The 27,046-nt window shown below is 41.5% G+C and overlaps 2 pseudogenes; both read right to left on the reverse strand.

Annotated features, from left to right (window-relative positions):
• Positions 1-17,838: 17,838 nt before the first annotated feature.
• LOC127538797 (vomeronasal type-1 receptor 4-like) lies at positions 17,839-21,668 on the reverse strand (annotated as a pseudogene).
• Positions 21,669-24,009: 2,341 nt separating this feature from the next.
• LOC127539096 (vomeronasal type-1 receptor 4-like) lies at positions 24,010-24,983 on the reverse strand (annotated as a pseudogene).
• Positions 24,984-27,046: the final 2,063 nt, after the last annotated feature.

The raw sequence follows: 27,046 nt of genomic DNA on the forward strand, positions 1-27,046 counted from the left end.
ATAAGTTTTCATTCTAAATCTGTATGGCCTTGGCTGCTGTATTTCTATGATTGGAAAGGAAATCTATTATGTGTTGGCTGATACAGTTTCCAGGCCCTTGACTTTATTGTGCTTCCTTTTACTTTGGTGAGATTTTCTTGGTAAAGGGTGATAATCTGTGTTATTTATTCCCTTATCCATTTCTCATTTTAAAGTGTCAGCAGATTATATAAATGCACAGGTCACATTGAAGTTGCTTTCTCATTCTCACTTCTATTATTCCAATGTGATATTGATTTGTAAACAACTGATTTAGAAATATTTCATATTACGTCTTGCAATAAAGAGAGAGAAAGAGTGGTTGTGTGCCGTGTGATATGGAGGTAAATTTAAGGATGAGAATGGGAGTGGAAGGATTAGTGGTCAGTGGAGGAAGAGAGGTAAATGTTATAAAATATCACACACACACACACACACACACACACACACACACACACACTCTACCATGAGGCAATTCCTTTGTGATAACATAATACACCTATACAAATATAAATTCCCCAGGACTACTCAGTCTGGATTTCACTTTGCCATGAATTTAATCAGCTAATTGGAACTGGCTTCAAAGATGAGAAAATGAATATTTTGGAGTGGGAAGATTCGATTTGGTGAGACAGAGAATTTGAGAGAGTATCTTAGTGGAAAGATATGGGAAAAAAATTAAGAAGTATTTTAAAAGGCAACAAAACCAAATTATATATTTTTAGGATCCTGGCATCATCTTATAGGATGCTGATATCCGGATTAAAATACAAATACTTATTTTAAAGAATACCAAAAAACCATCTTTCTTAGTTCAACCTACTCTCCCCACTCTGGGTAGATCAATCTGGTTCAAGTTCCTATAATCAATCTGTCCATGATAAAACATTCAATAAGTAGTTATTGTATTTATTATTACTGGACTGTACTTTCCAATGAATCCCCACACAAATCCTTCCACTGTGAATTTAAAAAGCCAAAAGGAAAGAAGAATAGTAAGAAGTAACAAGTAAAATATTGTGCTTTGGAGGTGTGCTAGATTTTTTTATAATAGCATTGTGAGGTGGTTCCTGAAAATATTATTTCTCACTCTGTTGAATCTTTCTTGGGGACATTTTCTTTTGTTTATCTTGTTTTTAATAGAGAATGAAAAGAATAGATTAACAGTCCCTGGTTTTTTCTTTTTTCTTTTGTTTTGTCTTTAGGGATTCTTGGAAGTTTTATACTGTGTATTGGTGGATAGTCCAGAAGCTCTGAATATTATTAAAGAAGGACATATTAAATCCATTATCTCACTTTTAAATAAACATGGACAAAATCACAAGGTGATATATACGTAATTGATATTAAGTGAATTAATTATCAAAATAGGAGAATGAGTCTTCTTTTGGCAGTATTACTGGGATTATGCCACTGAGATTAGTGACATGTCAACTGGTACTTTATAGACTATGTTAAAATGAGGGAATATAACGTTTCCTAATTTCTAGCAGCAAAGAATGAGACATTAAAAAAAAAAAACTGAAACATGCCCCCAGCTTTTTCTTATAAGGAATTATGTGATTATTTACTTTCAGTAGTCTTATAAGTACTTTGGGAGTAATGAATGTTCATTCACATAGCAGTTAACTTTTTATAGACTACATTTTTTTGGGAACTGTTGGGAATTTTCATGTTTTGAATCTTAGGGAATTATAAGGATGTTTGCTGTTTTCTAATGTGATTGATCCTGATGGAATTTGAAAAATAATGAATAAATAAAATGGAAAAAAATGCTATTTTCTTTTATAGATTCTTGATGTCTTGTGTTCTTTCTGTGTTTGCCATGGAGTTGCTGTCTGCTCTAATCGGCATCTAATCTGTGACAACTTCCTACCAGAAAGAGATCTGCTACTATAGACACGTCTTGTGAATCACGTGAGCAGGTATTTTTAAAATATAAAGTCTAATGATATATAGACTTACTAAGTCTCTTTTCTAGAAGTTGAATCTTTTAACTTTTTGATTGAGCAGCTTTAAGATATTATTATACATGAATGTCATTCATAAAGTATTCACCTTATTTCAAGACTGAATTGGATTTGTGATCTTTATAATTCTAGAGTTCCTTCCAGTGATGCAGATTACAACCCCTTCATGTTTATCTACCCTACATAGCTCTTGTCCATATATTTTAATACATTGACCATGGATGTCTACCTAGATGTGCTGAAGACTTTCTTTACTTCCACTTTATATGGTAAAAAAACAAAAAAGCAGTCATTATTCATTTATTATCACTTGTTTTTTATATGTAACTTGTACTTTTTTGTATCATAAAATTGGTGATGTTATCTTGTAATTATTCTTCAGGTGATTGAATGAATAAGTTTTCATTCTAAATCTGTATGGCCTTGGCTGCCGTAATTCTATGATTGGAAAGGAAATCTATTATGTGTTGGCTGATACAGTTTCCAGGCTCTTGACTTTATTGTGCTTCCTTTTACTTTGGTGAGATTTTCTTGGTAAAGGGTGATAATCTGTGTTATTTATTCCTTTATCCAGTTCTCATTTTAAAGTGTCAGCAGATTATATAAATGCACAGGTCACATTGAAGTTGCTTTCTCATTCTCACTTCTATTATTCCAATGTGATATTGATTTGTAAACAACTGATTTAGAAATATTTCATATAACGTCTTGCAATAAAGAGAGAGAAAGAATGGTTGTGTGCAGTGTGATATGGAGGTAAATTTAAGGATGAGAAAGGGAGTGGAAGGATTAGTGGTCAGTGGAGGAAGAGAGGTAAATGTTATAAAATATCACACACACACACACACACACACACACACTCTACCATGAGGCAATTCCTTTGTGATAACATAATACACCTATACAAATATAAATTTCCCAGGAGCATTCAGTCTGGATTTCACTTTGCCACGAATTTAATCAGCTAATTGGAACTGGCTTCAAAGATGAGAAAATGAATATTTAGGAGTGAGAAGATTTGCTTTGGTGAGACAGAGAATTTGAGAGAGTATCTTAGTAGAAAGATATGGGAAAAAATTAAGAAGTATTTTAAAAGGCAACAAGAACAAATTATATATTTTTAGGATCCTGGCATCATCTTATATGATGCTGATATCCGGATTAAAATACAAATATTTATTTTAAAGAATACCAAAAAAAATCTTTCTTAGTTCAGACCACTCTCCCCACTCTGGGTAGATCAATCTGGTTCAAGTTCCTATAATCATGATAAAACATTTAATAAGTACTTATTGTATTTATTATTACTGGACTGTACTTTCCAGTGAATCCCCACACAAATCCTTCCACTGTGAATTTAAAAAGCCAAAAGGAAAGAAGAATAGTAAGAAGTAAGAAGTAAAATATTGCGCTTTGGAGGTGTGCTAGATTTTTTTATAATAACATTGTGAGGTGGTTCCTGAAAATATTATTTCTCAGTCTATTGAATCTTTCTTGGGGACATTTCCTTTTGTTTATCTTGTTTTTAAGAATAGAGAATGAAAAGAATAGATTAACAGTCCCTGTTTTTCTCTTTTTCCTTTTGTTATATATGTTATATATGTTATATATGTAAACAGCTTTCAAATGAATAAGATTTGAATAAATAAAAGCTTGTGATATATGACTGAATAGATTCTCATCTCTTTCTCAATGATATAAGATGATACCTCATCTGTTTGGGAACAGTTTCATATTTTGAGTAGACAGGGAAAGATCTTTCATTTATTAAAAACTTGATAAATGAATGTATAGGAACACAGTTTTGAGGTACTAAACTGATGGATGCTCATGGTGAATCTCCCCAGGGACCAGCATGATCCATACTTCAGTTCAATTGTAAGTAACTCTTTAACTTGGAGCAAACTTCAAAAGAAAGGAAATCATATAAACATGACCAGACTGAGATTTTTTTGTTTTGTTTTGTTTTGTTTTTTTTAAAGAACTATTGATTGAATAGGAAAAGTTAGAGAAGTTCTTTTGGAATGGAATGTAACTTCTCATGATTCCATTGATATTTGGAGGCCCTCCTGTAATTTATGACAATTAGGAAAAAGAAATGATAGATGAAAAAATCTAATGCCAGAGCTTGAGGAGGAGAATTGAAGGCAGCTCCCGAGGGCTTCAAGATTGCTCAGGTTCTAGCAATAAGAAGTACTTAGTTCACAGTAGGAGGCAGCTGAGGGAGTCTAGAAAGTGAAAATCTGTCAAGAAGCTTTAAACTAACATTTTTCTAAAGAAGAATTAAGAATTCTTTCTCATTTCTCTACCTACGGTAACAACTGTCTGGAAACTAGTCTGCTAAAAAGGAACAGAAAATAAGGGCTCTGAAAGAAGAGGAAGGAGTGTTCTCCACCTCCAAAGGCAAACTCTGTTTCTTTACAAAGGGCCTTCACCTGCTAGTCATTCAAGGATAACTTGCAAAGGATGGCAGGTATTCGACAGATACTGTGTGCACTTCATCTCAAAACCGTAAGATTATAGCTTTTAGTTTTCGCTTATTGCCAAAGATGATTCTTTGAAATGAGAACAATTTCACTAGTATGGTTCATAGTAGAGTAATGTAACCATGTGAATTTGTTGATTGCTTTCTACTGTACTATTTTGCTATCTCTTCTTCTAATGTGCATAAGCCATTGCCTTTTATTAGCTTAATGATGCCTCCCTATTCTGGTTCTCTACTAATAGCTAGTATTTCTAAAGGTTTTTAAGTTTTGCAAAGTACCTTACAGATGTTAATTCATTTGCTCCTCATAAACAAATCTAGAAGGTAGATATTCTTTTTAAATGTTTTATTTCCCTCATTACATGTAAAACCATTTTTTGACCTTCACCTTTTAAAAATTTTGAAGTACAAATTCTCTATTTCCTTCCCTCCCTGTCCTTTCCACCCTTTGAAGAGACAAGCAATTTGATTTAGATTATGAATTTGTAGTCATGCAAAACATAATTATGTGCAGATTAAATAAATGAAAAAAATAAAATAAAAAGTATGCTTCTACCTTCACCCAGATTCCAGAAGGCTTTTTTGTTTTTTTGAGGTGCCAAGCATTTTTCACGATGAGTCCTTCAGAATTGTCAAAATGGCTAAGGCTTTCACAGTTCTTCACTCTGCAATCTTGTTACTGAGTGCATTATTCTCCTCGTTCAGCTAACTTAGTGTAAGTCTTCCCAGGTTTTTCTGACAGTGTGCGGCTTATCATTTCTTATTGTACTCTCTCAACACCATGCAGAACTAGCAGCAGCAATGATAGTTTGGTTCAGCATTGGGGAAGCTGCCTGATGGTAAGTATGCGTGTGCGCCCATGAGTGTTTAAGCGTACGCCTAAATATACTCTTACAGTTCTCGAGTTACATGTATCATTTTCCAGTGCAGGGATATAGACAGTTTAACCTTTAAATAGTTTTCTTTCTTTCTTTTCTATTTACCTCTTTATGCTTTTCTTGAGTCTTGTATTTGAAAATTGAATTTTCAGTTCAGTTTTGTGCTTTTCATCAGCAATGATTGAAAATCCCCTACTTTATTGAATGTCCATCTTGTCCCATGAAAAATTATGTTCACTTTTTCTGTATAATTGATTCTTTGTTATAAGCCAAACTCCTTTGTTTTTTAGAATATGATATTCCAGGTCTTCCAGGCATTTAATGTGGAAGCTGCTACGTTCTGGCCATTCCTGATTGTATTTCCTTTCTGTTTTTTTGTTTGTTTGTTTTTGTTTTTTTGGTTTTCTTCTAGCTGGTGTATTTCCTTTTTGACCTGATAATTTCAGAATTTAGTGACAATATTTTGGGGAGTTTTTATTTTGCGGTCCCTTTCAGGCAGGGATGGTTGGATTCTTTCAATAACTGCTTTACCCTTTGGTTCTAGGGTATTGAGGCTCCTTTCTTTGATGATTTCTTGAACAGTGTTGTCCAGACTCTTTTTTCTTTTAATTATGGCTTTCAGATAGTCTAATAGTTCTTACAGTATCTCTCCTGGACCTCTTCTCTAGGTTACTTGTTCTTTTTTTTTTTTTTTTTTTTTTTTTTACCAATAATACATTTTACATTTTTGATCTGTCTTTTTCATTAAAAAAAAAATTGTGACTGATTCTTGATTTCATAATGACTTGTTAGCTTTCACTCATCCAATTCTAATTTTTAATGAATTATTTTCTTATATGGAAGTGGAATGTCCACTTACATATAAACATTATTCAATTATTCTATAGATTCAGGGGATGTACTCCTTCCATGCTGCATCCCATTTAAGGATCTTGTTCTATCCCAGGAAACTACATGGACTCAAATAAGCACATTAAAATGCAATGGAAAGAGCGCTAGTGGTGGAGCTGTTCAGCTGTGCCACTTATTCTTTGTGACATTGGCCAAGTCACTCCCCTTTCTGAGGCTTGGTTTCTTCCACATTTAGAATCATGGTTCATGATTCATTTTTCTCTGATACAAGCTAATTTTAGAAAAGTGAAGTGGTAGGTAATAAACATAATAGAAAAATGTTTTTATAGAAACATTGTGGATTTTGAGCTGAGTGTGGGAAGAAGTTAGATACTCTAAGAGGCAGAAGTGAAGAGGAAAAGCATTGAAGGCTTGAGCCAGTCACAATAAAGTCATATAATCCTTCAAATATCTGAATGTGTTTACTATGACCCATCACCACCCTGTTTGCCCATTTAAAAGATTTTCTCCCTCTTATGAATAACTTTTTTAAACTGTTGCATCCAGAACAAATCGCGCCAACTGTGGTCTAACTAGGGTAGAGTACAAAGGGATTATCATTTAATTTACTGTTGGAAACTATGCCTTTCCTACAGGTTGTATATGCCATTTCGTACTCTTGATTTATTCATCTCAAGTCTGCCAGAAATCGGTTTTTCCCACCCCACCCCCAAATAATAGCAATAATTCTTTGAATATATGTACAACCTTAATTATTTTGATTAAATTTTATCTTTTTTATCAGATTCTACCTAAAGTTTTAACTTTTCAGTCTTTTATAAATCTTGATTCTATCCTTTTACATGTTTGCCATCTCTCTAAGCTTTGTCTCATTTGCAAATGTTATCAGAATGTCCTTTATGTCTTTACATTAAAAAGAATCAAAATTTTAAACCATTCCAAGCCAAGCATTGATTCCCCATAACACACTAAAGGAGATTCTTCCAAGTTGCTATTGGATTATTGATCATTATATTTTCAGTCCAACCATTCATCTTTTCCTGAATGCATCTCATGTGGATCCTTTCTAATTCACATTTTTCCATCCTTTCAAAAAATAGCAGGAGATAATTTATGAATTGCTCGACTAAAATGGAGATAAATCAAAGTAGGTACATTGACCTGACCTACCAGTTTAGTAAAACTTTCAGACGGTGACGTTAAAGGTAGTTTTGCTTAACCTGTTCTTGATAAAAACCATTAGGACTTTTTTGTGATCACTGCTTCTATTTCTAGTTTATCCCTTTAATAATACATTCTAGAATTTAATTAGGGATCTATATCAAATTTATACTAAAGTTTGTAAACTCCATTTTCTTCTGGTCTTTCAAACTGGAATATTTACCTTTTTCTCGCCTGTGGTTTCCCGTGTTGCTCAGGACTTAAGTCAACTAGGTAGTTTTCACTAGCAAAATGAAATTTAGTTGAGGCTAGTGATTTGAAATTATTAAGAGAAGGTAGGCCCTTTTCCTATCTATTTCTTGTGTTAACTTCTATTATTTCTAAAATTTTCAGGTCAAAAATCATTGATCTCCAAGAAACAATAACAGAATAAGAATTGAGCAGCTCTGCCTACTTTCTACTGGGAGTGATCTTCACTTCATCAAAGCTGAGGTCTGTTTCTATTTTTCCTCTTTCCCTTAATACAGAAGATATATATTATTTGACTTGGGCTATTTTGATAATTCTCCCACTGTGTTTACAGCACACTTTCATAAAATGTATTGTATGTTTTTTTAGTAATATTTGTATCTATATTTATTTCCATCTTCAATCTATGACTCGAACATCCCAGTTGGTGAATTCTCAGTGAATCTATACAAGTCACTTCAGACAACTACTCTTTTCCATCTTTATCATAATTGTTACTTTTTGTATTTTTAGATTTTAATTCTTAATATCTTCCCTTTCTCCTCCACTGACTAGTTTGATAAGTGTGCCGCTGGTGGTGTCTCGGGGGCTTCATGAGTTGAGGTGGGAATGACATGAGTGCCATGTGGCCTGGTGGGGAGAAAGCTGGGTTTGGGAGTCAGGAGGGTCGGATCTTGGGCCTAGTGTTCCCATCAGTAAGATTGAATTGGGGGGGGGGAGAGAACCTGAGTCAGAACCTTTCTGTCCAGTGTGGAGCCTCTGCTGTCCAGTAAGAAAGAGACTTCTTTTGTAAGTCTTTCCACATTGGTTACAATCATAAGGTTTTTCTCTACTGTGGATTCCATGATGTCCAACAAGAGTTCCCTTATGTCTAAAAATCTTTCCACATTGAACATATTCATAAGGTTTCTCTCCAGTGTGGATTCTATGATATACAATTAGAGAATCTTTTTTGTGAAAGCCTTTGATGTACAGTAAGAATCCCCTGATTTCGAAAAGCCTTTGCATATGGGTTATATTCATAAGGTTTTCCTCCTGAGTAAATTTACTGACGTACAGTAAGAGTTACTGTATGTCTAAAAGTCTTTCTCCATTCTTTACGTTTATAAGGTTTCTATCCTTTATAGATACTCTTTTGTCCATTCAGACCTACCATTTTCTGTAAAAGCTTTTTCACATTGGTTACTTGCATACGGTTTTTCTCTAATGTGTATTTCCTTATGTCCAATAAGAGTTCTCTTATGTCTAAAAATCTTTTCACATGTATTATATTCATAACCTTTCTGCAGTGTGGATTCTCTGATGTCCAGTAAGAGCTTCCTTTTCCCTTAAATTTTTCCAAAATGTTTACATTCATAAGGTTTCTTTCCAGTGTGGATTCTCTGATGTAATGTAAGAGAGTCTTTTTTTTTTTTTTTGGAAAAGCCTTGGCACAATCATGTGAGCACTTGTACCCTTACGTGGGTCTTGTCCCCTAATTGTGCCCTTGGCCCTGGCAGCCTCCAGGGCTCCATCTGGACGCTTCCTTCTGCCTCCTCTGGGGCAGACCTCACCAGGATTTGTTCAGGAGCCTCTTGGACTCTTACTGTTACTCCTCTCAGGCTTTTTGGGCTTTTGCTTTTTTTTTTTTCTTTTCAGGCAAAAAAAGACTCCATCCCTGCTCCTGTCTGCAGCCTCTCTGGCTACCAGTTTCCCCCTATCTGCACCATCCCTTTCCCCAGCCTCCTCTCCCCTCCAGGGACTTTGTGTTGCCTTTTTTTTTCTTGGGCAGGAAATCATATTCCCCCAAAAGAGAGCCTGCCTCCACCCCCAGGTCAGTAGTGGTTCTTCCTCCTGCTCTGAGCCTGGTGCATTTGCTTTCTGAGGGATCCTGGAAGACCTGGCCTGTGGTGTTGGTGAGGAGCGCTGCTTGGAAAGGGCCCCCATTCATTGTCCCCAAGACCAGACTTGGGAGGGGGGGGCTTCTATGTCACTCATATTGACCCTTGTCCTCATCTTGCATGTCATCCCAAGCATTTCCCCGAGCAGTGAGAAAGTGTTGGGCGGAGATAGAAACCTTAAATTTTAGACTTCCATGTCTGCCCTGGCTGCTGGCCTTCAGGAGAAGTGGGGGGTCAGGCTGTGAGTGTTCTTAGGAGACACACCCCAGCTGCAGGTCAGGTGGGCTCTGATCTGTCTCCTCGGGAGTTTTTGAGTTGACCATCTCTGTACCCCCTTGGGAATGCTGGTAAACGGGGTTCCTGTTTCAGTTGAGTGTATTAAGCATTGCAAAGCTGCTTGAATTGGGGCGGGGGATTCGTTTTGAAGGCACTTCCCTCATCCTCTTATCCACAGTTGGCTTTAAGTCCCGGAAGTGAGTTTTTGCTTCAAAAGACAGGAACCGTTTCGTTAGTTCATTTGCACAATTCCATGTTGCTTTTCAAAATGATCTTGCCGTTCTTCAATTCCAGCAGCAATGTATCAGTGCACCTGTCATTCCGTAATCTGAACAAGTCCGAGAACTCCCACATGGTTTTGTCCTCTTTGCCAACTTGCAGGATGTAACATGAAAGCTCGGGGTTCTTTTGATATCCATTTTTCTTCTTAGTGATTAGGCGTGTTTTTAAAACCTGTTAGTTTTGACCGTTTATCTCTTAGGGAATGTCTGTTTTATATACACATATACATGCATATGTGCAAATTATAAATATATATTTTATATTTTTTGATACAAAATCTTATTAGAAAATTTAATATTAAGATTTTCCCCATTTGACCAGTATTTTAAGTCCCAGATACATTCATTTTGTCTGTGCAGATGCTTTCCAATTTCATGTAATCCACACTCCCTATTTCATCCTTTCTCATTACCCCATCTCTTCTTTTGATTAAATATACTTTCCCTAACCATACTTATGAGAGTCATATGATCTGCTTCTCATCTATATTTTTCTGATCATTCATGTTAAGATCACATATCCATTTAGAACGCATTATAGAGGCGTTGGTCTAAACTCATTTCTGTCAGATTATTTTCCAATTTTCTCTACAATTGTTTTTGTTGTTGTTTTTGTGTATTTTTTGCTCACTTAATTTTGTGTTTTCCACTTTATCAAACACTTACTATTAGTACCCACTTTATCTAATTCTTTATTTTCTAGTTTATTCCATTGATCTGTTTTGTTTAGTTTTTAACAAAAATGGACACTACTGCTTTATGATAGGATTTGGAGGTCTGCATGTGCCATTTCCCCTTCACATTTACCTCTTTCCATCATTTCCTTTGGTGTTTTATTTTTGTGCTTTTCCAAAGTAATTTTGTTTATTATTTAGAAAATTCCATAAAATATTCCCATGGCAATTAATTGCTTTTGCATCACAATGCAAATTAACTATGGAAGTATTCTTAATGCAGTTTAACCTTAAGATCATGCAGACTTGAAAAAACCCACAGAGTCCAGGTAATCCAATTTCTTCATTTTGCCAGTGAGGGACACTCAGTTCCTCAACAAACTTTAAATGCCTGATATGTACCTGACACTGTACTAAGCCCCAAATAGAAAGGCCATTTCTACTCTCAAGAAACTTAGAATCTGGCGAGGGAAGACAACACAAAAAGGAAATTGAAAAGTTGAGATTGGGGTATAGGAGGAGCATGATGGTGAGGTCCAAATCAGTGTAACAGTACAGGAAATAAAGATATGGGTGTCTTGGGTGTCTTCTTTCAGGGAAGATTCAGAAGGGATTCTTCACTCTGCTGCCCTCCCATTAGAAGGGTAGCAGAAGGTAATGATGAGGTGTGAATTGGAGGGCTAATTTGATTTTATGAGAAGAGGTTCTTAGACCATGGTATCCTAGTGGGAAATAAAGTGGAAAAGCAAGATGGAAACAGTCTTTTTTGCTGTTGCATGTCACACTATAGAATAATATTAAACAATCTTTAAAAAGTTAGATTTTTATATAGATTCTATTGGCTTATTGGTTTACTTTTATGAACCTGCATTTTTGAAGCCAAATATATGTATGTATATTTATACATATACATATAAACATGTATAGAGACATATACATGTGTGTCTGTATTTGTGTAATTTCCTTTTGAGATATAATTACATTAAAAATAATCCATTGTTTTAGCCTATTGATTTCTCAGATTTATGTTAACTACAAATTTTCTACAAATGACACTTATAGCTCAAATCAAGTAATGAATTAAAATGTTCAACAGTTTATGTCAGAGGCTAGCTCTCTGGAGGTGCTCCACGGATTCAGTAATGATTATTTTTTCAGTCCAGTCATTCAACCAGTTCTGAATCCCCCTAATTAAGTTCTCATCTGTGTCATACCTGGGATCTCTCATCAGGTTTCCCTGTTAGAATAGATCCCATCTCTGAGGCCTGTCAGTTACATTCACAATTTCTAATTCTAGCAGCGATTGGTTGGCTGAGGCATCATATACAGAATGGGAAGACTCATCACTCTTTAGTGAACACATCTGTTAGAAAGCATTTTAAGTGCTTACTGTGAGCTAAGCAGAATATTAAGAAGCTGCAAAAGGAATATTTTGGTTCAAGGGATGTGAACATTTTAATTACTTCATTTGCATAATTCCATATTTCTTTGAAAAATGATTGTCCCATTCTCTGATTCCAGCAGGAACGCCTTAGTGTGCCTGTCATTGCGTAATCTATCCAACCTGAGAATGGCCACATGTTGGAGATACAAAGAGAGAGAAAAGACAGTCCTGGTTCTTCAGGAACTCACAATCTACTGCTCCAGGACTAGAGTGCTATTTTTAAAAGCTACCTCATTCACACAGAGATGAATATTATCACAATTGTGGAAAACAGGTAAGAGCTCAGTAACATCAGAGTATCAGGTGAAATAAGAGCTATAACATTGCACAAATAGTCAGAACAAGCTACTAGTTAGAATTGAACTTACCCACTGCCAAAAGTAACGACTTTTATTTTATTTTAGTCAGAGGGTAATTGAGCCTTTGTTTTAAGTAGTTACAACTTTATTGCGATTATTTCTAACAAGTCAGTCAGGGAATTCATTAGGATAGAATTTGCAGGTTTCAAAGTCTTAAGCAAAAGTGTGACCTTGTAGGCTGGTTGGATTCAATTGCTGTCTCTGTCACGGTACTGCCTACGTGCTGCTAGGCAAATACTAAGTTCCTCGCTATTCCAAAGCTAACAATTCATTAAAACTAAATTATAAAACCGGTGGCAAATTATATAAGTAGTAGGAGATTCTTTATCAGGAATTTCCTCTGATAATAAAATCCAAGGTCTAGCTAAAAATACAAGCAATAAATTTAACTAAAAATATTAGATGTTATTAAAGAAACCTTTAATTAGTGCCATATTCTGGGCACTATACTAAGCATTGGGGATACAAAGAAAGGCAAAGGACAGGTGGTTTAAGTGTAGGCGCGCGGGTGGTTTAGGTTTGGGCGCGCAGGTGGGCCCGGGTGTGTGCGGGTGGTTTAAGTTTAGGCGCCCGGGTGGGCGCGGGTGGTTTAAGTTTAGGCGTGCTTGTGGGCACGGGAGGTTTAAGTTTAGGTGCGCGGGTGGTTTAAGTTTAGGCGAGCGGGTGGGCGCGGGTGGTTTAAGTTTGGGCGCGCGGGTGGGCGGGGTGGTTTAAATTTGGGCGCGCGGGTGGGCGCGGGTGGTTTAAGTTTGGGCGAGCGGGTGGGCGGGGTGGTTTAAGTTTGGGCGCGCGGGTGGGCGCGGGTGGTTTAAGTTTGGGCCCGCGGGTGGGCGCGGGTGTGCGCCGGTGGTTTAAGTTTAGGCGAGCGGGTGTGCGCGCGCGGGTGGTTTAAGTTTAGGCGCGCGGGTGGGCGCGGTGGTTTAAGTTTGGGCGCGCGGGTGGGCGCGGGTGGTTTAAGTGTAGGCGCACGGGTGGGCGCGGGTGGTTTAAGTTTAGGCGAGCGGGTGGGCGCGGGTGGTTTAAGTTTAGGCGCGCGGGTGGGCGCGGGTGGTTTAAGTTTAGGCGCGCGGGTGTGCGCGGGTGGTTTAAGTTTAGGCGAGCGGGTGTGCGCGCGCGGGTGGTTTAAGATTAGGTGCGCGGCTGGGCGCGGGTGGTTTAAGTTTGGGCGCGCGGGTGGGCGCGGGTGGTTTAAGTGTAGGCGCGCGGGTGGGCGCGGGTGGTTTAAGTTTGGGCGCGCGGGTGGGCGGGGTGGTTTAAGTTTGGGCGCGCGGGTGGGCGCGGGTGGTTTAAGTTTGGGCCCGCGGGTGGGCGCGGGTGTGCGCCGGTGGTTTAAGTTTAGGCGAGCGGGTGTGCGCGCGCGGGTGGTTTAAGATTAGGTGCGCGGCTGGGCGCGGGTGGTTTAAGTTTGGGCGCGCGGGTGGGCACGGGTGGTTTAAGTGTAGGCGCGCGGGTGGGCGCGGGTGGTTTAAGTTTAGGCGAGCGGGTGGGCGGGGGTGGTTTAACTTTAGGCGCGCGGGTGGGCGCGGGTGGTTTAAGTTTAGGCGCGCGGGTGTGCGCGGGTGGTTTAAGTTTGGGCGTGCGGGTGTGCGCCGGTGGTTTAAGTTTAGGCGAGCGGGTGTGCGCGCGCGGGTGGTTTAAGTTTAGGCGCGCGGGTGGGCGCGGGTGGTTTAAGTTTGGGCGCGCGGGTGGTTTAAGTGTAGGCGCGCGGGTGGGCGCGGGTGGTTTAAGTTTAGGCGCGCGGGTGTGCGCGGGTGGTTTAAGTTTAGGCGAGCGGGTTTGCGCGCGCGGGTGGTTTAAGATTAGGTGCGCGGCTGGGCGCGGGTGGTTTAAGTTTGGGCGCGCGGGTGGGCGCGGGTGGTTTAAGTTTAGGCGAGCGGGTGGGGGCGGGTGGTTTAAGTTTGGGCGTGCGGGTGGGCGCGGGTGGTTTAAGTTTAGGCGAGCGGGTGGGCGTGGGTGGTTTAAGTTTAGGTGCACGGGTGGGCGCGGGTGTGCGCGGGTGGTTTAAGTTTAGGCGCGCGGGTGTGCGCGGGTGGTTTAAGTTTGGGCGCGCGGGTAGGCGCGGGTGGTTTAAGTGTAGGCGCGTGGGTGGATGCGGGGAGTTTTAAGTTTAGGTGCGCGGGTGTGCGCGGGTGGTTTACGTTTAGGCGCGCGGGTTTGTGCGGGTGGTTTAAGTTTATACGTGCGGGTGTGCGCGGGTGTGCGGGGGTGGTTTAAGTTTAGGCGCGCGGGTAGGCGCGGGTGGTTTAAGTTTAGATGTGCGGGTGTGCGCGGGTGTGTGTGAGTGGTTTAAGTTTAGGCGCGCGGGTGTGCGCGGGTGGTTTAAGTTTAGGCGCGCGGGTGTGCGCGGGTGGTTTAACTTTAGGCGAGCGGGTGTGCGCGCGCGGGTGGTTTAAGATTAGGTGCGCGGCTGGGCGCGGGTGGTTTAAGTTTGGGCGCGCGGGTGGGCGCGGGTGGTTTAAGTGTAGGCGCGCGGGTGGGCGCGGGTGGTTTAAGTTTAGGCGAGCGGGTGGGCGCGGGTGGTTTAAGTTTGGGCGTGCGGGTGGGCGCGGGTGGTTTAAGTTTAGGCGCGCGGGTGTGCGCGGGTGGTTTAAGTTTAGGCGAGCGGGTGGGCGCGGGTGGTTTAAGTTTAGGCGTGCGGGTGGGCACGGGTGGTTTAAGTTTAGGCGCGCGGGTGGGTGCGGGTGTGCGCGGGTGGTTTAAGTTTGGGCGGCGGGTAGGCGCGGGTGGTTTAAGTGTAGGCGCGCGGGTGGATGCGGGTAGTTTTAAGTTTAGGTGCGCGGGTGTGCGCGGGTGGTTTACGTTTAGGCGCGCGGGTTTGTGCGGGTGGTTTACGTTTAGGCGCGCGGGTGTGCGCGGGTGTGCGGGGGTGGTTTAAGTTTAGGCGCGCGGGTGGGCGCGGGTGGTTTAAGTTTAGATGTGCGGGTGTGCGCGGGTGTGTGTGAGTGGTTTAAGTTTAGGCGCGCGGGTGTGCGCGGGTTGTTTAAGTTTAGGCGCGCGGGTGGGCGCGGGTGGTTTAAGTTTAGGCGCGCGGGTGTGCGCGGGTGGTTTAAGTTTAGGCGAGCGGGTGGGCGCGGGTGGTTTAAGTTTGGGCGTGCGGGTGGGCACGGGTGGTTTAAGTTTAGGCGCGCGGGTGTGCGCGGGTGGTTTAAGTTTGGGCGCGCGGGTAGGCGCGGGTGGTTTAAGTGTAGGCGCGTGGGTGGATGCGGGTAGTTTTAAGTTTAGGTGCGCGGGTGTGCGCGGGTGGTTTACGTTTAGGCGCGCGGGTTTGTGCGGGTGGTTTACGTTTAGGCGCGCGGGTGTGCGCGGGTGTGCGGGGGTGGTTTAAGTTTAGGCGCGCGGGTGGGCGCGGGTGGTTTAAGTTTGGGTGCGCGGGTGTGCGCGGGTGTGTGTGAGTGGTTTAAGTTTAGGCGCGCGGGTGTGCGCGGGTTGTTTAAGTTTAGGCGAGCGGGTGTGCGCGCGTGTGCGTGGGTGGTTTAAGTTTGGCCACGCGGTTGTGCGCGGGTGGTTTAAGTTTAGACGTGCGGGTGTGCGCCGGTGGTTTAAGTTTAGGCGTGCGGGTGTGCGCGGTTGTTTTAAGTTTAGGCCCGCGGGTGTGCTCGGGTGGTTTAAGCCGGCCAGGAGGCCGCTGCTGGGGCAGAAAGGCGGAGGCCGGCTGCCGCAGCCTTGCCCCGCCTCCCCCCCAGGAGGTGGCTGCTGTGGGAGACGGGCGGATTCCTCCTCTTCAAAAGAGGGGTTGTTGTTGTTGTTGTTGTTGTTGTTGTTGTCGTCGTCCTCCTGGGGGGGGAGGCGGGGCAAGGCTGTGGCAGCGGCCTTCTGAATGAAATGGCCTTTTAATGAAACTATTGACTGTATCTTGGATTTGTCCTTTGATCCCCTCAATCTTAACGTTTAGATTATATACTTTTCAATTAATTCTTAACTTATCTTTCCACTGCCCTTTGTGGAATGTAACTTTTATTAGATTTTGATTCAAAAAAGAATACATTGCATTTTTCTGCCTTTTTTCTTTGGATTTTGAGGATTTTATGCCCTATTATATGGTCTATTTTTTGTGTAGGTACTGGGGGATGCTTAGAAAATAGTATATTCCTTTCAATCCCAATTCAGTTTTTCCAAAGGTTGGTCCTATCTAATAACTTTTCTCATTCTATTTACCCTATACCCACATATCACATCTGTTTCTAGTCCCTCTGGCTATCCTAGTAGTGATACGATTTTTAAGAATTACATGTATTATTTCCTTGTAGGGAAGTAAACTCAAGTTCTATTGAATCTTTTAGGATTTTTTGCCCCTTTCTATCTGTTTATGCCTCTCTTGAACATAGGTGTGTGTGTGTGTGTGTGTGTGATGAGGGTCTCAAAGGAGTTTGGGTTCTTTCTCTACTTGTATGTCTTTAAGCAGAGATCAAGTGACTACTTGTCAAAGTATGTTGTAAGAGGAAATTTTACCTGTATAGGATGGAGTCTATGGTTAGTAAGGCCCTTTGCAATGTTCTAATTCTGTGACATTATTGTCCACTCTGATTATGGTGGGGGGAAGGGGAGAGATAGACTGCCAGAGAAAAAGAAAGAAAGTGACAAAGAGAGAGAGAAATAAATGGAGATCCGGAGAAGCAGAGAGGAACAGAGAGACAGACAGAGAGACAGAGAAATAGAGACCCAGAGAGAGAGAGAGAAAAGAAAGAGAGACATAGAAACAGAGAGAGACAGACAACTGACTATAGCAGATGTTGAGATGTTTGAAATAATCTCTTAGAGCAGAACTTTACTACAAGTTTCACAGTGATAGTTGTTGTTTGATAATTTTTCAGTCATGTCCGACTCTCTGTGGCCCCATTTGGGGTTTTCTTAGAAATACTAAGCGGTTTGAAGCAGACAAGCAGTAAGAAATGCAAGGAGAGGCCATGAGGTCATCGTGCTGGGGGACCTCAGATAATCCAAAGCTACTGGACCCAGTTCTTATCATGCTGCGATGCTATGTGCAAAGAGCAAGTCTGTTCTAATACTAACTGTGAGTGTAAGGAAGTTGTAGTAGGGAGGATGCCAGATGGAGATGACCACTGAAATTCAGTGCTGAAACCTGGATGGACCAGGATCCCAGGCCCCCTTGGAGTCCTAGTTCCCCTTTATCACCTAACCACAAAAGGTGTGGGTCCGTGTTCACCAGCCAGATCCTAGTCGATTTGGGGATTCCTGTATGGGGTCAGTGAAGAATTGGGGTCAATCAGATGCTTCCTTCCCTGGATGTCACCAAGGAAGGGTCCTTCCTTGTATGAACCTTAGGAGGGGAGGGCCCTCACAAGCCTCAATGTTAAGCAGGAGGCTCATGCTTGTGCTTGTCTATGGGAGCACAGCAGGCTCTGGCTATTTGGCCGTCTCTGGAGATCAGAAGGAAGGGGCTGATTGTTGGGAAACATAGCACACAAAATGCAGACCCATTCACCAGCCACCTGCTGGAATATAGAGAAAAGTTGTGGTACATGGCAAAGATGCAGTTGATTAAGTAAAAGGAGACAAAAACGAACACCAGCAGCAGGACGGACCCGGTCACCCGGATCTCCGGAGAGGCTCTGGGGTAGCAGCTGGTCCGGTACAAGTGCTGGACTTGCTGGTAGTGTTTTCTCAAGAGAATTAACTTGTAGCTGCTTATGCATATCATCAGCCCCACACAGAACACGTCTCGGAAGGTAGTTAACAGTATAAAATTCCTGGCCGGGTCTTTCCAGGTACAGAAAATGAAATCAGATGCTCGCCCAAAGCTGGTGTTCCTTCTCTGTGGGCCTCTTATGCCTACGATAACGCCAGCTTCTGAGAAAAGGTTAAAGACCCAGCAGAAGAGGCAGGAAGGGATGATGTACTTGGGAGCTCTGGCTTTGAACTCATTCCACGGGGAGGTGTTGGGACTGATGACAACCGCCTGGAAGCCGCTCAGCAGGCAAGTGCTCCAGAGAGAACAACCCCGGCTGACTCTCTAAAGATAAAAATCAATTTTGCACCAGGTGTCGTCCAGAAAGTCTGTCGTCAACAACAACAACAACAACAACAACAACAACAACAACAACAACAACAACAACAACAACACAACAACAACAACAACAACAACAACAACAACAACAACAACAACAACAACAACAACAACAACAACAACAACAACAACAACAACAACAACAACAACAACAACAACAACAACAACAACAACAACAACAACAACAACCAACCCCTTTGAAGAGGAGGAATCCGCCCGTCTCCCCGCAGCAGCGGCCTCCTGGGGGGGGGGAGGCGGGGCAAGGCTGCGGGCCGCCGGCCTCCACCCGTCTCCCCGCAGCAGCGGCCTCCTGGGGGGGGGGAGGCGGGGCAAGGCTGCGGGCCGCCGGCCTCCGCCCGTCTCCCCGCAGCAGCGGCCTCCTGGTACTTTTTGTATTTTTAGAGTTTAATTCTTACTATCTTCCCATTCCTCCTCCACTGACTAGTTTGATAAGTGTGCCGCTGGTGGTGTCTCGGGGGCTTCATGAGTTTGAGGTGGGAATGACATGAGTGCCGTGTGGCCTGGTGGGGAAAGAGCTGGGTTTGGGAGTCAGGAGGGTCGGATCTTGGGCCTAGTGTTCCCATCGGTAAGATTGGGTTTGGGGAGGAGAGGTTTAGATGGGCTCTCAGTCACCTGGTCCCAGCTCTGAGTCAGAACCTTTCTGTCCAGTGTGGAGCCTCTGCTGTCCAGTAAGAAAGAGACTTCTTTTTGTAAGAGTCTTTCCACATTGGTTACAATCATTTTTCACTAGTGTGAATTCCATGATGTCCAACAAGAGTTCCCTTATGTCTAAAAATCTTTCCACATTGAACATATTCACAAGGTTTCTCTCCAGTGTGGATTCTATGATGTAAAGTTAGAGAATCTTTTTTGTGAAAGCCTTTGATGTACAGTAAGAATCCCCTGATTTCAAAAAGCCTTTGCACATGGGTTATATTCATAAGGTTTTCCTCCTGAGTAAATTTACTGATGTACAGTAAGAGTTACTCTATGTCTAAAAGTCTTTCTCCATTCTTTACATTTATAAGGTTTCTATCCTTTCTAGATACTCTTTTGTCCATTCAGACCTACCATTTTCTGTAAAAGCCTTTTCACATTGGTTACTTTCATAAGGTTTTTTTCTAATGTGTATTTCCTGATGTCCAATAAGAGTTCTCTTATGTTTAAAAATCTTTTCACATGTATTATATTCATAACCATTCTGCAGTGTGGATTCTCTGATATAAAGTAAGGGAGTTTTTTTTTTTTTTTTTTTGGTAAAAGCCTTGGCACGATCATGTGAGACTTGTACCCGTATGTGGGTCCTGCCCCCTAATTGTGTCCTTGGCCCTGGCAGCCTCCAGGCCTCCATCTGGACACTTCCTTCTGCCTCCTCTGGGGCAGACCTCATCAGGATTTGTTCAGGAGCCTCTTGGGACTCTTACTGTTACTCCTCTCAGGCTTTTTGGACTTTTGCTTTTTTTTTTTTTTTTTTTTTCTTTTCAGGCAAAAAAAAAAAATCCATCCATTCTCCTATCTTCAGCCTCTCTACCAGTTTCCCCCCATCTGCACCATCTCTTTCACCAGCCTCCTCTCCCCTACAGGGACTTTGTGTTGCTTTTTTTTTTCTTGGGCAAGAAATCATATTCCCCCGACAGAGAGCCTGCCTCCACCCCCAGGTCACTAATGGTTCCTCCTCCTGCTCTGAGCCTGGTGCATTTGCTTTCTGAGGGATCCTGGAAGACCTGGCCTGTGGTGTTGGTGAGGAGCGCTGCTTGGAAAGGGCCCCCATTCAGTGTCCGCAAGACCAGACTTGGGAGGTGGGGGGGCTTCTATGTCACTCATATTGACCCTTGTCCTCATCTTGCATGTCATCCCAAGCATTTCCCCGAGCAGTGAGAAAGTGTTGGGGGGAGATAGAAACCTTAAATTTTAGACTTCCATGTCTGCCCTGGCTGCTGGCCTTCAGGAGAAGTTGGGGGGCAGGGAGGGTCAGGCTGTGAGTGTTCTTAGGAGACACACCCCAGCTGCAGGTCAGGTGGGCTCTGCTCGGTCTCCTCGGGAGCTTTTTGAGTTGAGCATCTCTGTACCCCCTTGGGAATGCTGGTAAAAGGGGTTCCTGTTTCAGTTGAGTGTATTAAGCATTGTAAAGCTGCTTGAATTGGGGCGGGGGATTCGTTTTGAAGGCACTTCCCTCATCCTCTTATCCACAGTTGGCTTTAAGTCTAGGAAGTGAGTTTTTGGTTCAAAAGACAGGAACCGTTTCGTTAGTTCATTTGCACAATTCCATGTTGCTTTTCAAAATGATCTTGCCGTTCTTCCATTCCAGCAGCAATGTATCAGTGCACCTGTCATTCTGTAATCTGAACAAGCCCGAGAACTCCCACATGGTTTTGTCCTCTTTGCCAGCTTGCAGGATGTGACACGGAACCTCAGGGTTCTTTTGATATCCATTTCTCTTCTTAGTGATTAGGAATGTTTTTTAAAACCTGTTAGTTTTGACCGTTTATCTCTTAGGGAATGTCTGTTTTATACACACATATACATGCATATGTGTAAATTATAAATATATATATATTTTATATTTTTTGACACAAAATCTTATTAGAAAATTTAATATTAAGATTTTCCCCATTTGACCAGTTTTTTAAGTCCCAGATACATTCATTTTGTCTGTGCAGATGCTTTCCAATTTCATGTAATCCACACTCCTTTCATCCTTTCTCATTACCCCATCTCTTCTTTTGATTAAATATACTTTTCCTAACCATACTTATGAAGTCATATGATCTGCTTCTCATCTATATTTTTCTGATCATTCATATTAAGATCACATGTCCATTTAGAACGCATTATAGTGTTGGCCTAAACTCATTTCTGTCAGATTATTTTCCAATTTTCTCCACAAAATTGTTTTTGTTGTTGTTTTTGTGTATTTTTTTTGCTCACTTAATTTTATGTTTTCCACTTTATCAAACCCTTACCTATTAGGACCCACTCTATCTAATGCTTTATTTTCTAGTTTATTCCATTGATCTGTTTTGTTTAGTTTTTAACAAAAAATGAACACTACTGCTTTATGATAGGATTTGGAGGTCTGCATGTGCCATTTCCCCTTCATATTTACCTTGTTCCATCGTTTCCTTTGGTGTTTTATTTTTGTGTTTTTCCAAAGTAATTTTGTTTATTATTTAGAAAATTCCATAAAATATTCCCATGGCAATTGACTGCTTTTTCATCACAATGCAAATAAACTATGAAAGTATTCTTAATGCAGTTTAACCTTAAGATCATGCAGACTTGGAAAACCCCTCAAAGTCCAGATAATCCAATTTCTTCATTTTGCCAATGAGGGACACTCAATTCCTCAACAAACTTTAAATGCCTGATATGTACCAGACACTGTACTAAGCATTAGGGGGTACAAATGCCCCAAACAGAAAGGCCATTTCAACTCTCAAGAAACTTAGAATCTGATGAGGGAAGACAACACAAAAAGGAAATTGAAAAGTTGAGGTAGGGGTATGGGAGGAGCATGATGGTGAGGTCCAAATCAGTGTAACGGTACAGGAAATAAAAATATGGGTGTCTTGGGTGCCTTCTTTCAAGGAAGATTCAGAAGGGATTCTTCACTCTGCTGCCCTCTCATTAGAAGGGTAGCATAAGGTAATGAGGAAGTGTGAATTAGAGGGCTAATTTGATTTTGTGAGAAGAGGTTCTTAGACCATGGTATCCTAGTGGTAAATAAAGTGGAAAATCAAGATGGAAACAGTCTTTTTTGCTGTCATGTCACACTATAGAATAATATTAAACAATCTTTTAAAAGTTAGATTTTTATATAGATTCTATTGTCTCATTGGTTTACTTTTATGAACCTGCATTTTTGAACCCAAATCTATGTATGTATATTTATACATATACATATAAACATATAGAGACATATACATGTGTGTCTGTATTTGTGTAATTTCCCTTTGAGATATAATTACATTAAAAATAATCCATTGTTTTAGCCTATTGATTTCTCAGATATATGTTAACTATAAATTTTTTACAAATGGCACTTATAGCTCAAACCAAGTAATGGATTAAAATGTTCAACAATTTATGTCAGAGGCTAGCTCTCTGGAGGTGCTCCATGGATTCAGTAATGATTATTTTTTCAGTCCAGTCATTCAAGCAGTTCTGAATCCCCCTAATTAAATTCTCATCTGTCAACTCTCATCAGGTTTCCCTATTAGAATAGATCCCATGACTGAGGCCTGTCAGTTACATTCACAATTTCTAATTCTATTTTTTTAAAATTTTTATTTAATAATTACTTTATATTGACACTAGTTTCTGTTCCGATTTTTTTTTCCCTCCCTCCCCCCACCCCCTCCCCTAGATGGCAAGCAGTCCTTTATATGTTGGATATGTTGCAGTATATCCTAGATACAATATATGTTTGCAGAACCGCACAGTTCTCTTGTTGCATAGGGAGAATTGGATTCAGAAGGTATAAATAACCCGGGAAGAAAAGCAAAAATGCAGATAGTTCACATTCGTTTCCCAGTGTTCTTTCTTTGGGTGTAGCTGCTTTTGTCCGTCATTTATCAATTGAAACTCAGGTCTCTTTGTCAAAGAAATCCACTTCCATCAAAATATGTCCTCATACAATATCGTTGTCGAAGTGTATAATGATCTCCTGGTTCTGCTCATTTCACTTAGCATCAGTTCATGTAAGTCTTGCCAGTCCTCTCTGTATTCATCCTGCTGGTCATTTCTTACAGAACAATAATATTCCATAACATTCATATACCACAATTTACCCAGCCATTCTCCAATTGATGAGCATCCATTCATTTTTCAGTTTCTAGCCACTACAAACATTTTGGCACATACAGGTCCCTTTCCCTTCTTTAGTATTTCTTTGGGATATAAGCCCAATAGAAACACTGCTGGATCAAAGGGTATGCACAGTTTGATAATTTTTCAGTCATGTCCGACTCTCTGTGGCCCCATTTGGGGTTTTCTTAGAAATACTAAGAGGTTTGAAGTAGACAAGCAGTAAGAAATGCAAAGAGAGGCCATGAGGTCATCATGCTGGGGGACCTCAGATAATCCAAAGCTACTGGACCCAGTTCTTATCATGCTGCGATGCTATGTGCAAAGAGCAAGTCTGTTCTAATACTAACTGTGAGCGTAAGGAAGTTGTAGTAGGGAGGATGCCAGAGGGAGGTGACCACTGAAATTCAGTGCTGAAAACTAGATGGACCAGGATCCCAGGCCCCCTTGGAGTCCTAGTTCCCCTTTATCACCTAACCACAAAAGGTGTGGGTCAGTGTTCACCAGCCAGATCCTAGTCGATTTGGGTGTTCCTGTATGGGGTCAGTGAAGAATTGGGGTCAATCAGATGCTTCCTTCCCTGGATGTCACCAAGGAAGGGTCCTTCCTTGTATGAACCTTAGGAGGGGAGGGCCCTCACAAGCCTCAATGTTAAGCAGGAGGCTCATGCTTGTGCTTGTCTATGGGAGCACAGCAGGCTCTGGCTATTTGGCCGTCTCTGGAGATCAGAAGGAAGGGGCTGATTGTTGGGAAACATAGCACACAAAATGCAGACCCATTCACCAGCCACCTGCTGGAATATAGAGAAAAGTTGTGGTACATGGCAAAGATGCAGTTGATTAAGTAAAAGGAGACAAAAACGAACACCAGCAGCAGGACGGACCGGTCACCCGGATCTCCGGAGAGGCTCTGGGGTAGCAGCTGGTCCGGTACAAGTGCTGGACTTGCTGGTAGTGTTTTCTCAAGAGAATTAACTTGTAGCTGCTTATGCATATCATCAGCCCACACAGAACACGTCTCGGAAGGTAGTTAACAGTATAAATTCCTGGCCGGGTCTTTCCAGGTACAGAAAATGAGATCAGATGCTCGCCCAAAGCTGGTGTTCCTTCTCTGTGGGCCTCTTATGCCTACGATAACGCCAGCTTCTGAGAAAGGTTAAAGACCCAGCAGAAGAGGCAGGAAGGGATGATGTACTTGGGAGCTCTGGCTTTGAGCTCATTCCGGGGAGGTGTTGGACTGATGACAACCGAAGCCAGCGCGAGAGACAACGCCCCGCTCAGCAGGCAAGTGCTCAGAGAACAACCGGCCGACTCTCTCAAGATAAAAATCAATTTTGCACCAGGTGTCGTCCAGGAAGTCTGTCACCCCAAATGCAGATATTGTCATTGGGATCCCCTGGAGAGCACAGAAAGGAAGTTGGCTAAAGTGAGCTGGCTGATGATTTGGTTTGTGACCCTCAGCTTATGGTGAGTGAAGATGAAAAAAGACAGGAGAATGGAGTTCCCCAGAACTCCAATTCCTGTCTGACAAAGGAAAAGAGTCCCTAGAAATACATGAAGTGGAATCATCCCGTCCGTGTTTAGGGTGGAAGAATGGTGATCAGACAGAGGGAACCTTGACAGAAAGGAAGACAGAAAAAAAAAAATCAGAGCAGCCAAATGTTCTGAGGTGATTTCTATTTCCCACTCACACTGACAGATTCATGTTGCATAACCAGAATGTGGCTACTAAATCCCCTCACAGATCCAGGAGTAATCCTGGGATTCTGAAAGGGAGATTGTCTTTCCAGCGTTATAGCTCACGAGTCCCCCGCAGGTGCATCTTGCCACAGGTTTTAGTAGATAGTGTTTAATCATCAAATAAGTAGCTTCTTAAAAAGTGGATTTTCTTTCTTTTTATCTACATTGAAGTTGTATTTGCTTTTGTGCTGAATTGAACATACACTAAACAAAATGGGCATTGCCATATGCATGGGAGAACGTGACAGAAGTAGCTAGGTAGCTCAGTGGAGAGAAGATAGGAACCTGAGGCTGATGTCAGTCACTTGGCAAAATGGACTAGGAACAGATCATACAGAAGAAAATACAACACTTGCTTTAATGAATTCAAAGTTTCCAGTTACTCAGGGAAGGACTCATTTGACAAAAATTGTTCAGAAAACTGGATAGCATTCAGGCAGAAAATAGGAGCAGATTCTATGGAAATGGGAGTTAAGTTTCTTGTAATGACAGAAGACTTGATCTCATGTATTTACCAGTGTAGAGATTCACCAAGAAAACACAAAGACAGCAGATTCATCCTGAGGAGCATGAAAGGCAAGATACTAAATAGAAGAGAAATCTAGGCATGTCAAGTCTCATGTTGAGCACCGATGACCATTAAGGCGGACAGACTCAGCCGACATCTTCTATTAGACACTCTTGACAGATTAAATATTTAAGCCTGTTTTTCTTAGAAGATCTGGAATCGGACAACCCTACTTTTTGGCGGGCGGCCCTAATTTTTGGAAACCTGAGAGGTTGTCCCGTCAGTTCAAATGGTGTGTCTACATTTCTTTGAAAGTCCTATGTTGTTTGCAGTCAAGTATGATGGTAATTCGGAGAATATGAAAGATGGGAACCAAGTCATCTGATTCTCCTTAGATATCAACTGGCCTTCCCGTAAGTGAACTCACTCTCCTTTTGCGGGTCATAGACTGGTGAGGATCTGTGACAGGTTGTGTTCATCAAATACCGGATCTGACTCTCCTCAGATAACCTAGATACCAGCAGATCTTCTGGAGGATTGGTAAGGTCTGTTTCTGTAACTCATCTTAGTCATTACCAAAAGCTGTTCATTCTATGCCTACCCAATATTTCATTGGTTTTCCCCACAATTCTAATCTATGTCCTAAATCCTTGACCCCTACTATTATTTGCTGAAGGATAGGAACAATTAAATTTCTGGAACATCCTTGATTCAATGTTTCTGTTTCCATTAGCTAGTGAACTAGCCAGGGTTTGGACCTGAGGAACGTACCGAATGAGTCCACTGTGTGGAAAACTCAAATTTAGGAGAGGCCTTCAACTAGTGCTTTGGACTTCCCCCACGTCTTTGAACTTGATATTTGCAAAGATCATTTTCATCCACGAAAAACAGGTGATCCCCAATCGCAAATTCTGCCCATTCAAGCTAGGTTTCTAGACTCCGAATAATGCCAACACCTAAGTATTGTCTAGAGAGGAAAGGAGATTGGTGAATGACTATACTTAAACTGAACTTTTTTGGAGATGAGTTTAGCTAAGTGATCATCTCTTTGGTAGTAGTAATCTTTTGCTTCCAGGTCACAAAGGAACAGCCCTTCTCTATCATGGATCGCATACTTCATTCCTGATTCTCAGAATCATGGATGATAATTGCATCGTTCGGCATTCTCAAAGCTTCCTATTTGTTTGTTTTTAAATTGTTGTTGATAATGTAGTAATTGTTCTGATTCTGCCCATTTCATTCATCATCAGTTTAAAAAAAGCCTTACAAACTACCCCCTTTTATAATAGTGATTCTATAATCCATATTGTTCTGGTTCTGCTCATTTCCTACTGCAGTACCAATTCATACAGGTAATTCTAATGCTTCTCTGAAGTAATCTATCTCCCCATTTCTTACAGGACAATAATTACCCACTGCATTCATAACCTTTGCCCAATTG

This window comes from Antechinus flavipes, chromosome 5 (assembly GCF_016432865.1).
Source record: "Antechinus flavipes isolate AdamAnt ecotype Samford, QLD, Australia chromosome 5, AdamAnt_v2, whole genome shotgun sequence".
Lineage (NCBI taxonomy): Eukaryota > Metazoa > Chordata > Mammalia > Dasyuromorphia > Dasyuridae > Antechinus > Antechinus flavipes.